This window comes from Acomys minous, assembly GCF_964271855.1.
Source record: "Acomys minous genome assembly, chromosome: 9".
In the NCBI taxonomy this organism is placed as follows: Eukaryota; Metazoa; Chordata; class Mammalia; order Rodentia; family Muridae; genus Acomys; species Acomys minous.
This window is the reverse complement of record NC_140490.1, coordinates 122,120,540-122,135,856: the sequence shown is the minus strand read 5'-3', so window position 1 is coordinate 122,135,856 and position 15,317 is coordinate 122,120,540. Positions and strand designations below refer to the sequence as shown.

At 38.5% G+C, this 15,317-nt stretch overlaps 1 long non-coding RNA gene across 1 annotated transcript in view; it reads left to right on the top strand.

The window, feature by feature from the left end:
* The first annotated feature begins 359 nt into the window (after positions 1–359).
* LOC311604767 overlaps positions 360–15,317 on the top strand; it is a 31,285-nt gene continuing 16,327 nt past the window's right edge. Inside the window, exon 1 of the long non-coding RNA XR_014781659.1 lies at positions 360–687. This is a non-coding gene — a long non-coding RNA (uncharacterized lncRNA). The remainder of the gene's footprint in view (positions 688–15,317) is intronic.

Genomic DNA, 15,317 nt, shown 5'->3' with positions numbered 1-15,317 from the left:
GGGTTAAATGGCTGGCTAGAGGACAGTAGCAATATTGAACATAGGTGGGCACAGTCAGTACAAAAAGTACATTTCTTTTGTATATATTTTGGGAATTATTGATGGACATTGAAAATATTAATATGAATTTATAACATATTAAATACTTCCTTTCAAGTTTATTTTAAGCACAGGATTATTCTTTTAAGTAACAAATGTTTCTAATTCAAAAGAATTAAGCAGATTGTTGTTTCTCCAGAATGAACTGAAAGGAACACAGAATTCAGTGACGGAACAGCTTCTGGCTAATGCTTCCTTTATTCCTTGTTGCTAGGCTCCATAAGCCACTTTCTAAGTTGAGCTAAATGAAAGTGAATTTCTGTATTATGTTCCATTCTGACAATACACTATTGGAATGCCTTTGTATCAAGAGACCTAAATAAAAAAAAAATTTATATGAATTAAAAATGTAAAGTTACTTTGGAAAGGAATAAGGACATAGCTACTGTAATTTATTTGATGATGCAACATAGAAATTACTTGTAAATTGTGTCTTTTGGCATAACTTTCCATATACTTTCCCTTAAAATTAAACCATTCATTTCTCTATCTGAAGTTCTTAGGAGAAATAATCCCCAAGACCAGACAAGAGAGACTACTTACTCCTATTGGCTGTAAAGTTCTCTGAGATGAAAGTGAATCTAAAAGGTAAGATGGAATTTGAGGCAAGATATCAATTCTTCTCAAAATACAGTTTGTGAAAACCACATGAAAATCATTGAAATTTATATTTATCACTAACATGCCATTACAATTTCAGCCTGAAACACATTCATTGGCTTTCACTGTATTATCCCATGCAGATAAGTAACTGGAGTAAATGAACTGGCTAAGAAAGTCAACCCAGAGTGTCCACTTCTTAAATCTGAAAGCACTCTATGGTTCTTCAGCAGCAAGCCTATTGGTTAATTTTATAATCATTTTCACAAGAAAACAAAATAACTTATTTAACTATACTCAAAGGAACGATAGATTTGTGCGTAAACTGCTTCCGCAGTTCATTGTTATTAAAGACAAATCATGACAGAATTGTCCCCATCTAAAAAGTTATCAAATGTGAATAAACAATGAGGAGAAACTCATTCCAAGTTCTGTCCACATTTGATGTCTAGAATTACATTGAAAATCAGTCCATAGAACCACTAATGATAGGCAGACATAAGAAAATGATGTTGCAGGGTGTGGTGGCTCACGCCTTTAATCCCAGCACTCTGGAGGCAGAGACAGTTGGATCGCTGTGTTCGAGGCCTTCCTGGTCTACAAAAGTGAGTCCAGGACAGCCAAGGCTATACAGAGAGACCCTGTCTTGAAAAACAAAAAATAAACAAAAAACAAAAACAAAACAAAAACAAAGAAAATGATGTTGCCACGTAGAATAAATAATTTACAGTGTCTTTCTCCAAACACCACTAGGTAATGGTTCCTCTATTAACATGCTTTCAATCTTTCCTCAGAGTTATAAAACTAACTACAAATATGAAATATGTGGCATTTGTGCGATTTATAGGTAATTGTTATAGAATTAAGTCTGCAAGAGTAAATGAGGGAGTCTCAACACTCAGAATTCTGAAGCAGAAGGTAACCATGAAGTCAGGCCAGCCAAACCACTAAATAGTTTTCTATGACAACATTTGTTATTAGGAGACCACACATCAGAAAGTAGTTGAAGAAATAAATTCATAAGAAGAAAATGACAAAGAATAAAAGATAGTACATCATTGCTGTAAATGGAGAATCAAATAACGATTCAACTTTGTTTCTCACAAATCTAAACTGATAGGGAATTTTCCAACAGAATGATTTGGTACTAAGAATATATACTTTAAATACTTGAATATATATATTTTTATCCTTTAAAAGTTATAGGAGAGCAAAGATGAGTACAGAATTAAGGTGGAAATAAAGGAGATTGGGCCTGGGATGCAGAATAGTATCAGATAGAAATGAGTTGTAGGCAGAAAAATACATTCAGAAAAATTAAAAGATTGAAGTAACGGTAATTTTAGGAAAAAAATCAGTCACTAAGGTCAATATATATTTTAAAATGAAATAGTATTTATTTTTATAATATATTTTATTAATTTATTTATATTACGTCTCAATTGTTATCTCATCCATTGTATCCTCCCTTTCCTCCCTCCCTCCCATTTTCCCCCTACTCCCCTCCCCTATGACTGTGACTGAGGGGAACCTCCTCCCCCTGTATATGCTCATAGGGTATCAAGTCTCTTCTTGGTAGCCTGCTATCCTTCCTCTGAGTGCCACCAGGCCTCCCCATCAGGGAGATGTGGTCAAATATGGAGTATTTTTTATTAAATACTGTCTATTCCAGTTAGAGTTTTAAAAATTACAATAATACATGCACATTGAAAAACTAAACAGTACAGGAATGTACAGGGTTTATTCATGTCATGTCTGTTGGTAGCATCCTACAATTATAGTCAGACTTCTTTGGATATGTTTAAGTTTCTCTGGCTTAGTTTTCAGCTAAACCTTCCTATAAAGAAGAATAATCAAACTTTGCACCCGAGCAGAAGTAGAAGACTCAGTACCAGCCAAGGAATGGAGATCCCAGCATCAAATGGTAAAGTGATCTTCAAAAACAGAGTACATGAAAAAAAGAGATTTCGTGAGAAGGCATGAAACAAAACTCAAAATAAATGAGTTTATGGAACTTATATCACTACCTTTAAAAACTTTAGTGCAATCTAAGGCTCATTTAAAAATACATGTAGAAAATGTCAAGATTTGCTCATTCACCATTCTTGCTTTTTATGTCAAAATTAGTCTAAGGACATTTGAAACATTTAGATTCAAATTTGAAACATTTGAAACAAAACTGGGAATTGTGTGGCTGAATTATAATTGGAAAATGCATAAACAGATCAAGAATCACAGGCCTTGGGAGTTTGGCAAGGTTCTTGTTAACCAGCCTTGTCTTTATAATTTGCACAGAGTTCAGTTCTTGTCTGGATGGAGTTATAGAACTCAAATTTCAATAAACAGCCTACTCAGAGTTGTGACAATATTGAAAAGGAAATGGTTTCAGAAATTTGAGTGTAGGGTCTATGAGCAGAGATTAAAAATGAGCAAGTAATGCACTTTAGCAAGCAAGCTACAATATGTAGAACCACGGAGGTTAGGTATGGAGTAAAGCACTCGGGCTGGGAGTAGATCTCCTTAGAATGATGAAAGAGAATAAAGCCCTATAGCTTGACAGGAGAGAGGATGTGTGAAACTGAAGTACCAAACAGGGAGGAGGGGAAACAAGGAACAAACTACGGGTAGGGACAGCTAAAATGAAGGGCCATTTAAGGGTTCATATGGAAATAGCACAGTAGAAGCTTCCTGAAATATATACATATATGAAGGTTATCAAAATGAAATTGATGAACACAAGAGGAGCTAGAGCTCCAACTGAACACCTCTCTTCATTAAATGATGCTTCCAGTATTGGAAATGGTTTACATCTAATTGAATTGTTGGCCAAAGCTGTTCCATGGAACTGATGAACAGCCTACGCTATTGCCAAGGCTATTGGTAACTCTACATAAGCTGAAGAACTACTGATGAAGACAAGACCTGCATGACTTATTGAACATGGAGATGTCATGCTGCTACCTTCATAGAGAGCTCACCTCTATGGACTAGCATTTATGGTATTGGATGGTAGTCGGCACATTTCCAAAAAACAAACAAACAAACAAACAAACACTAATAGTGATCTGCCTGCAAATTATGTTCGTGCAACTGAAGAACAAATCTTTTCTGAGTAACCACCCGATATATGATTTGACTTAATGCCCACTCTATGAGAAAGAACACATAACAAATATTACATGAGTGGCAAGGAACCTGAGACTAGGTTGCCCATGGACCTAGGCGAGACCCACAGCCCAACTGTTCTGCTAAAGGTATTTAACAGTAAAATGACTTCTAATGTCATTCCGCTATTCTCCTAGATCAATGCCTTACACAGCCATCATCAGAGAAGCTTCGTTATGCAGGAGATGGGAACAAACACAGAGAACCACAGCCATATATCACACACACGAGAGAGAGAGAGAGAGAGAGAGAGAGAGAGAGAGAGAGAGAGAGAGAAGGAGGGAGGGAGCTTGAACACTCAGTTAGATATCAGATGTTTCCATCCAATCTCTCACCACAGAACTCAAGAAACATTGTCAAAGCATAGGCTGTAAGGCTGTAAGAGCTAGGAGATAGGAAAGGTCACCATGGCATCTTGACATACAGGCCTGGCACACATATGAACTCACAGGTACTGGGACTATGTACAGAGCAAGCACGAGTCTGTACCAGATGCAGTGTAAAAGAGAATGGAGAATTGGGCACATATCCCCATCACAGAAACTATACCCAATTGATAGCAACTTGCAAAACAAAACAAAACCTGAGTATTTTCCTAATGAAGGATCACTGTGGACACAAAGCCCTGTACCCAGCAGTAGATGGCCAACACAAACAAACTAAACTCAAAGGCATTTTTGGAGGTTCTTTGTCTCATAATTAAGCCAGAGTATTTTTTAACCTTACAAGTCCTTTTTATTTATAATTTATGGTTTTCTGTTTTGTTTTGGTTTGTTTGTGTTTTATGGGATACCTCAGAGTGCAAACATATATGACTCATATGTTTTTCTTGTGCTTTTCCTTTAGCTATTTTTCTTGTCTGGTTGTTTTGTACTATTCAGATTTTGTCTTTGTTTTATCTTATCTTACTTTATTTTATTTATTATTAATCTTTCAAGGCCTATCTGATTTATAAGGAGAGACAGACAGGGTGTGGATTGGAATGCAGGAGGAGATACGGTGCTAAGAGAGAAGCAGCAGGAGAGGGACAACATAATCAGGATATGTTGTATGAAAAATTGTTTTTTGTTTTTTGAGGTTTTTTGTTTGTTTTTTGAAACAGGGTTTATCTGTACAACCTTGGCTATCCTGAATAGACTGTCCTCAAACTCAGAGATATGCCAGCCTCTCCCTCCCTGAATGCTGGGATTACAGGCACATGCCACCATGCGTAGGTAAAAACAATCTATTTTCTTTTCTTTTTTAATTAATTAATTAATTTATTTATTAATTTATTCACTTTACATCCCAATTCTAGGCCCATCCCTCCTCTATACCTGTCCTTCCCTCCCTGCTTTTACTCTCCTCCCCTATCCCCTATTCCTTAGAAAAGTGGAGGCCTCCACTACCCCCACACCCCAGCTCATCAAGTTGCATCAGGACTGAGCACCATGTCTTCTTTCCCTTTAGCCTGGTGAGACAGCCCCACTTCAGGGAGTGATCAAAAAGCAGGCAGCCTAGTCCATCTCAGAGACAGCCTCCCACTCCCACTCTCCCTCCTAGGGGACCCACATGAAGTCAGAGATTTCTATCTGCTACACCTGTATAGGGGGCCTAGGTCCAATCTGTGCATGGTCCTTGGCTAGTGCTTCAGTCTCCGAAAGGCCCTCTGGCCCTGGTTATTTGGATTTTTGGTTTTTTTTTTTTTTTTGGTGGAGCTCTTGTCACCTTCAGGTTCTTCTATTCATTACCCTATTTTTCCACAAGACTTTCTACCCTCGCCCAATATTTGGCTACCAGTCTCCACATATGGTACTTTTACAGAAAATTGGTAATAGCTATACCTCTATACCTACCTATACCATTGCTGAGTATATATCTTTACCATACATCAATGACATTTGCTGAATTATGTTTATAGCATCCTTATTCTAATCAGCCAGAATATGTAAACAAGTTAGATGTCCCACAACTGATGAATACATAAAGAAACTGTGGTGCACTTACACTATGGGTTAATATTCAGCTATTAAATCAAGGAAAATTTGAAATTTGGAAGCAAATGGACGGGACTAGAAAAAAATCATCATTAGTATGGTAATCAGCACCCAAAAAGACACACAAGGTACATTCTCACTTATAAGCAGATTTTAGCCATATAATACATGATAAGCACATTACAAATCAGAGACACAAAGAAGATAAGTAACAAGGGGGACACAAAGGAAGATGATTAAATCTCACCCAAGAGTGGAAATAAAATAGACAGTGGAAGTGGGTAAAGAGGGAGAAGAATGTATGAGAGGGAACCCAGAGAGAAATGAGGATGGAGATCAGACCAAGAGAGAAAGAGGACAGGAGGACAGGAGTCCTGCGGCGAGAAGAGGAAACATGGGCAGAGGCAGCTCTGTGACAGGCTGGAGACATAGGACAGGGTAGACTTCTGGGAGGACATCGCTGTGACCCTAGCTGAGATTCCTAGGAGCAAGGCTCATGAAGACTGACAAGGACACCACCTAACTAGGCAGAACTCCTAGTGGAGGAAGGGGAACAACCAAGGCACTGACAAAAAAGTCACCTCAAAATTTACCCAGCCTACAAGATGCAGGAATAAAGATAGAACAAAGATTGGAGGAATGTCCAACCAATGCTCTCCCAACCAAAGACCCAAGCCATGGAAGAGAACCAAGCCCTGACACTATTAATGCTACTCTGTTATACTCACATATAAGAGTTCTTTGAGAGGCTATACCAACAGGGATTTTTAAAAAGCCTCTTTTCAATAAAAGAAATGAAATGCTCAAAACTAAGGAAATTTTTATTGTTGATTAGTTAAAAATTTAGCCGGGCATGGTAGCACAAGCCTTTAATCCCAGCACTTGGGAGGCAGAGGCAAGCATATTACTGTGAGTTCGAGGCCAGCCTGGTCTACAAAGTGAGTCCAGGATAGCCAAGGCTACACAGAGAAACCCTGTCTTAAAAAATTAATTTGAAAAGAAATACCTTTTGAACTTTAGAACAAAAAACAGGCAATCTGAAATGAGGAGATTCAAGTACAGTTTTGTGTCTATCAATGTACTTGGTTCAGGATCCATTGCCTGCAGAACTGCCTCAAGGTATGTATATCTGAAATTGAACTTAAAAATATAAGAAAATAATCAACATAATTAAGAAGTAATATAGACACATCTGGCTGTACTTTGGAGACATACAGTCTCTTCCTACTGATAAAGAAAGTTGCAAGAAATTAGGAGTGACATCAATCTGATACAATAATTTTCCTAATATATATAGAAAGTTTCAAATCTAATAAAATCTATATGTGTTATGAAAAAGTGTTTGATTCAACAAAGATTACAGTAGTGTGAGCCATAAAGTACACTTGAAAAAATTTAAAGAATTTCTTTATTGCATGTCATTTTAAGAACTACAGTAGAACATAATATAAAGCAAAATCATGAATAAATCTTGAAAACATCAAGTACTTACAAACCAAGCATATGTTTAACTTGGACAATGTTATTAAACATTAAAACTTATTTAGAAAGGTATGGAAGTGAAATATATAAGAATGTGAAGTACATAGTTTAGAGATATGGATAAAAAGTTATGGGCATTGGCTGCTATTGTAGAAGACTTGGTTTTAGTTTCAGCAGCTGGCAACCAATTGCAACTTCAATTCCAAGGTACCAGACATACACAAAAACTATTTACATTTTTAAAATGAAATTTTAAAAATAAAAGAATGTAAGGGACAAAAATGTGTCATGCTAAGAGTAAATTTGCAGAACTAGCCTATACTTAGGGGAAAAAATTTCCCAAGTCAGCAATCAAATATTTCTTATTTGCTAGAAAAACAGTTGAATGTGGTAGCATACACATTTATCCTAAAATTCTAGAGACTGAGTCAGAATTTTTATATAAAAAAAAGTACAATGAAGCATCACTCATTAAGGCACACACACACATACATACAAACAGAATCCAGTAAACAATTCAGGGAATTCGCACAGAATTCTGAGCCAAGAACACTAAGTTCCCCACCCCACTACAGCGGGAGTACTCCACAGTTTGAAAGGACCAAAATACAGAAAATCTGCGTACCTCTGCACACGGGAGGAGCCCGGATGTTCTTGAACCAGAGCTGCAGCGGCGGCGGCTGAGGTTTGCAGCTGGGAATCCTCTGGCAGAGGCGATTGTCAAGGTAACCAGTGGGAACTGCTGCAGGAGAGGGGACTCAGTGTAAGATTTGGCCCGCGTCCAACCCTAGCTGAACTCGGGGCATGGTTTGGGCCCCATGACCCAAGCTCAACTCAGTATGCTGGACTCAGCGTGGTTCAGCCCCTGAAATGCTAGCTCAGCCTGCAGTTTGGGTCCAGAGACTCTAGCTGAGCTCAACGCGCAGTTTTGGCCCAGAGTCCCTGGCTGAACTTGGGAGGCAATTTGGGTCCAGAGTCCCTAGCTGAACTCGTCAGGAGGTTTTGGGTCCAGAAACTCTAGCTGAGCTCAGGGCGCAGTTTGGGCCCAGAGTCCCTGGCTGAACTCAGCGGGTGGTACAGACCCTGTGACTGACTGAGCCCAGCACTCAGTTTGGGCCCAGAGACTGTAGCTGAGCTAGTTGGGCAGTTTGGGCCCAGAGACACTAGTTGAGCTCGGCACTGAGACTCGAGCTGAACTCACCCATAAACATAAACATTACCTCAGGGTAAAAGGCTGGAAAAAATATTCTAAGCAAATGGTCACAAGAACCAAGCAGGCGTAGCCATTTTAGTATCTAACAAAATAGACTTTCAACCAAAATTAATCAAAAGGGATGAGGAGGGATACTTCATACTCATCAAAGGTAAAGCCAACCAAGATGACATCACAATTCTGAACATCTATACTCTCATTACAAGGGCACCCACATTTGTAAAAGATCTATTAATAAAGCTTAAACCACACATCAATCCCCATACGATAATAGTGGGAGTCTTCAACACCCCAAATCTCACTGAAGGATAGGTCATTGAAACAGAAACTAAGCCGAGAAATAACATCATTAACCAATGCCATGAATCAAATGGATCTAACAGATATCTACAGAAACTTTCACCCAAACAAAAAGGAATATACCTTCTTCTCTGCACCCCATGGAACCTTCTTCAAAACTGATCACATAGTAGGTCACAAAGCAAGCCTCAACAGATACAAGAGGATTGAAATAATACCTTGTATCCTATCAGGTCATCATGGGCTTAAGCTGCAATTCAACAACAACAGAAATAACAAAAAGCCTACACATACCTGGAAACTAAACAACTCTCTACTTAATGACACCTGCGTCAGGGAAGAAATAAAGAAAGAAATTAAGGACTTCCTGAAATTCAATGAAAATGAAGAAACAACATACCCAAATTCGTGGGATACATTGAAAGCAGTGCTAAGAGGAAAATTCATAGCACTAAGTGCCTTTAAAAAGAAATTGAAAACATTCCACATAAGCAACTTAATGACACAGCTGGAAGCCTGAGAAAAAAAAGATGCAGAAACACCCAAGAGGAGTAGATGTCTGGAAATAATTAAGTCAGGGCTGAAATTAACAAATTAGAAACTAAGAAAGCAGTCCAAAGAATCAACAAAACCAAGAGCTGGTTCTTTGAGAAAATCAACAAGATAGACAAACTGTTAGCCAAACTAACTAAAAGGCAGAGAGACAGAATCCAAATAAACAAAATCAGAAATGAAAAGGGAGACATAACAACAGACACTGAAGAAATACAAAGAATCATAAGATCCTACTTGGAAGGCATATATGCCACAACATTTGAAAATCTAAGGGAAATGGATAATTTTCTTGAACAATTCCACTTGCCAAAATTGAGTGAAGAACAGATAAACAAGCTAAATAGTCCCAGTTCCCCTATAAAAATAGAAGCAATCATTGATAGTCTCCCAAAAAAAAAAAAAAAAAAAAAGCCCAGGGCCAGATGGTTTCAGTGCAGATTTCTACCAGACCTTCAAGGATGTGCTAATACCAATACTCTACAAGCTACTCCAAAAGATAAAAATAGATGGAACATTATCAAATTCATTCTATGAAGCCATAGTCACATTGATACCTAAACATCACAAAGACCTAACAAAGAAAGAAAATTTCAGACCAATTTCTCTTATGAACACTGATGCAAAAATACTCAATAAAATACTTGCAAAACGAATACAAGAACACATCAAAGATATCATTCACCATGACCAGGTAGGCTTCATTCCAGGCATGTAAGGACGGTTTAATATATGGAAATCCATCAATGTAATCCACCATATAAACAAACTGAAAATAAAAAAGCACATGATCTTCTCCTTAGATGCAGAGAAAGCATTTGATAAAATCCAACACACATTCATGTTTAAAGTTTTGAAGAGATCAGGAATACAAGGCACATAAATCAACATAATAAAGGCTATATACAGGAAGCCAATAGATAAAATCAAATTAAATGGTGAGATACCTAAGGAAATTCCTCTAAAATTGGGAACAAGACAAGGCTGCCCACTCTCTCCATATCTCTTCAATATAGTACTAGAAGTTCTAGCCAGAGCAATAAGACAACAAAAGGAGATCAAGGGGATCCAACTGGAAAAGGAGGAAGTCAAATTATCCCTATTAGCAGATGATAAGATAGTCTACATAAGTGACCCCCCAAATTCCACCAGAGAACTCCTACAGCTGATAAACACCTCAGCAAATTGGTTGAATACAAAATTAACTAAAAAAATCAGTAGCCTTCCTATATAGAAATGCCAATCATGTAGAGGAAGAAATTAGGAAAACTATACCCTTCACGTTAGCCACAAGCAATATAAAATGTTTAGGAGTTACTCTAACCAAGCAAGTGAAGGAGTTGTTTGAAAAAATTTCAAAACTCTGAAGAAAGTGATTGAAGATGACATCAGAAGATGGAATGATTATCCTTGCTCATGGATCAGGAGAATTAACATAGTAAAAATGGCCATCTTACCAAAAGCAATTTACATATTCAATGCACTCGCTATCAAAATACCTACACAACTTTTTAAAGACATTGAAAGTTCAATTCTTAACTTCATATGAAAAAACAAAAAAACCAGAATAGCTAAAACAATCTTGTACAATAAAACATCCTCTGGAGGAATCTCCATACCAGATCTCAAGCTGTACTATAAAGTAACAGTAATTAAAACATCATGGTACTGGAACAGGAATAGTCTGGTTGATCAGTGAAATTGAAATGAAGACCCAGATATGAATCCACACACACATGGTCACTTGATTTTTGACAAAGAAGCCAAATCTATTCAATGGAAAAAGGATAGTTTCTTCAACAAATGGTGCTGGCCTAACTGGACGTCTAAAAAATGCAATTGGACCTATATTTGTCACCATGCACAAAACTCAAATCCAAGTGGATCAAACCCTCAACATAAAACCAGAGACCTCTGGTGCCTCACCTTTGACCATGTCCCCTGGAGGGGGAGACCTGGTGGCACTCAGAGGAAGGACAGCAGGTTACCAAGAAGAGACTTGATACCCTATGAGCATATACAGGGGGAGGTAATCCCCCTCAGGAACAGTCATAGGGAAGGGGAATAAGGGGAAAATGGGAGGGAGGGAAGAATGGGAGGAACAAGGGATGGGATAACCATTGAGATGTAACAAGAATAAATTAATAAAAAAAGGAAAAAAATAAAACCAGAGACACTAATTCAGTTACAAGAAAAAGTGGGGAAGAGCCTGGAACACATTGGCAGAGGATACAACTTCCTGAACAGAACACCAACTTCCCAGGCCTTAAGATCAACAATTAATAAATGGGACCTCATGATGCTGAGAAACTTCTGTAAGGCATGAGACACTGTCAAGAGAACAAAGCGACAGCCTACAGACTGGGAAAAGATCTTCACCAACCCTACATCTGACAAAGGTCTAATATCCAAAATATATAAAGAACTCAAGAATTTAAACACCACCAAACCAAATAACCCGATTGAGAACTGGGGCTCAGAACTAAACAGAGAATTCTCAACAGAGGAATATTGAATGTCTGAGAAACACTTAAAGAAATGCTCAACCTCCTTAGTCATCAGGGAAATGCAAACCAAAACAACTCTGAGATTCCATCTTACACCCATCAGAATGGCTAAGATTAAAAGTTCAAGTGACACCGCATGCTGGCAAGGATGTGGAGAGAAAGGAATACTCCTTCATTGCAAACTATTACAGCCACTTTGGAAATCTATCTTGTGCTATATCAGAAAAAATGGGTTTCCTCAAGATCCAGCTATTCCACTCCTTGGAATATATCCAGAAGATGTCCCAGCACACAACAAAAATATTTGCTCAACCATGTTCACAGCAGCCTTATTCATAATAGCCAGAACATGGAAACAGCCTAAGTGCCCCTCAGTAGAAGAATGGATAAAGAAACTGTGGTACCATTTACACTATGGAATACTACTCAGCTATTAAAAACAGGGAATTCTCGAAATTTGTGGACAAATGGATTGAACTAGAAATGATCATAATAAGTGAGTTAGCCCAGAAGCAGAAAGAGTCAAATGGTATATACTCACTTATATCTGGACACTAGGCCAATGGGCATGTCCTATGAAAGCCTTCACTTACCAGGAAAGTAGGACAGAGGGGAGGACATCCTACTGGGACTCTAGGTGAGAGAAGCATGGGAGAATGGTGAAATAGAAGGATCCAGAGGGTCCTAAAAACCTACAAGAAGAACATTATGATGGGCAGATGTGGGCCCAGGGGTTCTGCTCAAACTAAGGCACCAGCCATGGATAATACATGCAGTAAACTTCGAACCCCTACCCAGATCTAGCCAATGGACAGAACATTCTCCACAGTAGAGTGGAGAGTGGGATATTACTTTCTCACATACTCTGGTGCCTCACCTTTGACCATGTCCCCTGGAGGGGGAGACCTGGTGGCACTCAGAGGAAGGACAGCAGGTTACCAAGAAGAGACTTGATACCCTATGAGCATATACTGGGGGAGGAGGTCCTCCTCAGTCACAGTCATAGGGGAGGGGGGAGTAAGGGGAGGATACAAGGGATGGGATAACAATTGATATGTAGTATGAATAAATTAATAAAATATATTAAAAAAGAATCAACTTGTGGATTTCGATGCGAGGAAAAGTACACAAATTAGCTAAATAGCTGCTTCTACCTAGACATACATTCATTGACAATTATGCAAATGAGAATATTATTAAATGTCTAAAGTAAGTGTACAGTTTAGAGTGGTAGATACATAGTAAAAATAAAATTGCAACTGATTTTGTTCTGAATACTGCTGCTCGAGATACTGCAGCCTGGAATTCCAGACATAGGCCACCATTTACTACAGGCTTACTTTATTATAACCGTGACTGCTGTGGTACTATAGTGCTTATTACCATGTGGCTGCTGGTATGACTACTCTAAGTCACACCAAGTTCTCATATTTAGGGTATGATGGCTTAATAAGTGATTTTTGTATGTATCAGCACAAACTCTGAAGTTTAACAATACATCCAAAAACCTCAGTGTGCACGGTTCCTCTCAGATGCCTGTAGCACAGCCTTTCCCCAAGGCACGAACTTTATAACTGAGTTTTATAATTTAACTGGACTAGTGATGGTCTTAGCCCCGAGGCCTGAGATTGCTGGCAACTGGCAGAGTGAGCATCACTTGTTTAGCTGCTCCTCCTGTAGTATTGGGAGTTGAGGTGATGAAGTGATCTGCACTACAGCTGGCATTGCCACGTACATGCTGTAGGCAATAAGAATAAATAACTGTCATTAATATGCCAACATCCTCAACTGAGTGTCCCCAAATGATACCCTTGGACAGGATAATATTAAGATGTTCTAGGAATAGTTTAATAAAATGTTTAACTAATGTATAATATAGATGACCATCTTTTTACTTGGGATGTATTAATCCTCACACTGTGGCAATACAATTTTCCTATTTCCAGATTCTAGTTTCTGAATGACCTTTTAAAGTGAAATAACAATACATATACCCCTACCCAAAAAAGAGCCCACGTAAGAAGTAGGGTTTATGGCTCATTGAATCAATATTGTTAGGGACAAATGGATAAGCTGCATGGTATGATCAATCTGAATGTCTCAGGCATAATAGCTTGCTCGTGCTCTAGCTGTTTGACTAGCTCTGTGTACACATCAGTGAGGATTGCCACCCACACCTGCTTCACATTACCGCCGTCACATCTTCACCCGACTAGGCCAGTGCGTTGGCGGGCTGGAGTAAGGCCTGAGCAGAAGGCAACTGGACTTGCAAACACTTTTGAATAAAAACCCCTATGTATTCAAAGCAGAAGAGGAATCATTTTTGTTGTTGTTGTGTTACTGGAAACTAAGTGTAAAAAAACTCTCTATAATGAGGATGACACTGTTTTATAGTTAAGACTGTTCTATTTTTGTATTGATTTTGTTCCTGGTTTAAAATATGTTTCTAAAAGATATTTATTTACATCCTGATCACAACTTCTGTCCTCTCCACTTCTCTGAGTCTGTCCCTCTCACCATGCACATCCACTGCTCCTCCCTTCTCCTCCCATAGATACCAGCCAGACTTGGCATATCCTGTTGTAGTAAGACTAAGATCATCTCCTGTTGAGGCTAGACAAGGCAATCTAGTTAGGGGAAAGTGACACAAAGGCAAGCCACAGAGTCACAGACAAGCCCTTGCTCCTGCTTTTAGGAGTCCCATATTAGGACCAAGATACACAACTGTTACATATGTGTAAAGGGCCTCCGTCCTTCTTGTGAAACCTCTCTGGTCAGCAGTTTAGTCTCTGTGAGTGCCTGTGGGCCCAAGATATTTGATTCTGTAGGTATCCTTGGAGTTTCCTTAATCCCTCTAACTCTTTCAATCCTATCTCTCTTCTGCAGCATTCTCCAATCTCCATGTAATGTTTGTCTGTGGGTCTCCATAATTCTTTGAAAGTCTTTCCTGATTATAGGTGAGATCCTATTCAGGTTAGGGTTAGTTCATATCTGCCATTGTTATAAGTCTTAGCTTATAAATGATTACATACCATGTTTGTGTTTCTGAGTCTGGGTTACCTCACACAGGATGATATTTTCTAGTTCCATCCATTTGCCTGAAAATTGAACGATGTCATTGTTTTTAATAGCTGAGTAATACTCCACTGTGTAAATGTTCCACATTTTCTTTATCCAGTCTTCAGTTTTCAGTTGAGGGATATCTAGTTTGTTTCTCGTTTCTGCTGTGGTGAACAAAGTTGCTATGATCATGGTTGCTCAAGTGTCCTTGTGATATGGTGGAATGTTTTGGGGTATATGCCCAGGAGTGGCATAGTTGGATCTTGAAGTATATCTACTCTCAATTTCATGAAAAAAAGAAACCAAATGGATTTCTATAGTCACTGTACAAGTTTGCACTCCCATCAGCAGTGGAGGAGTGTT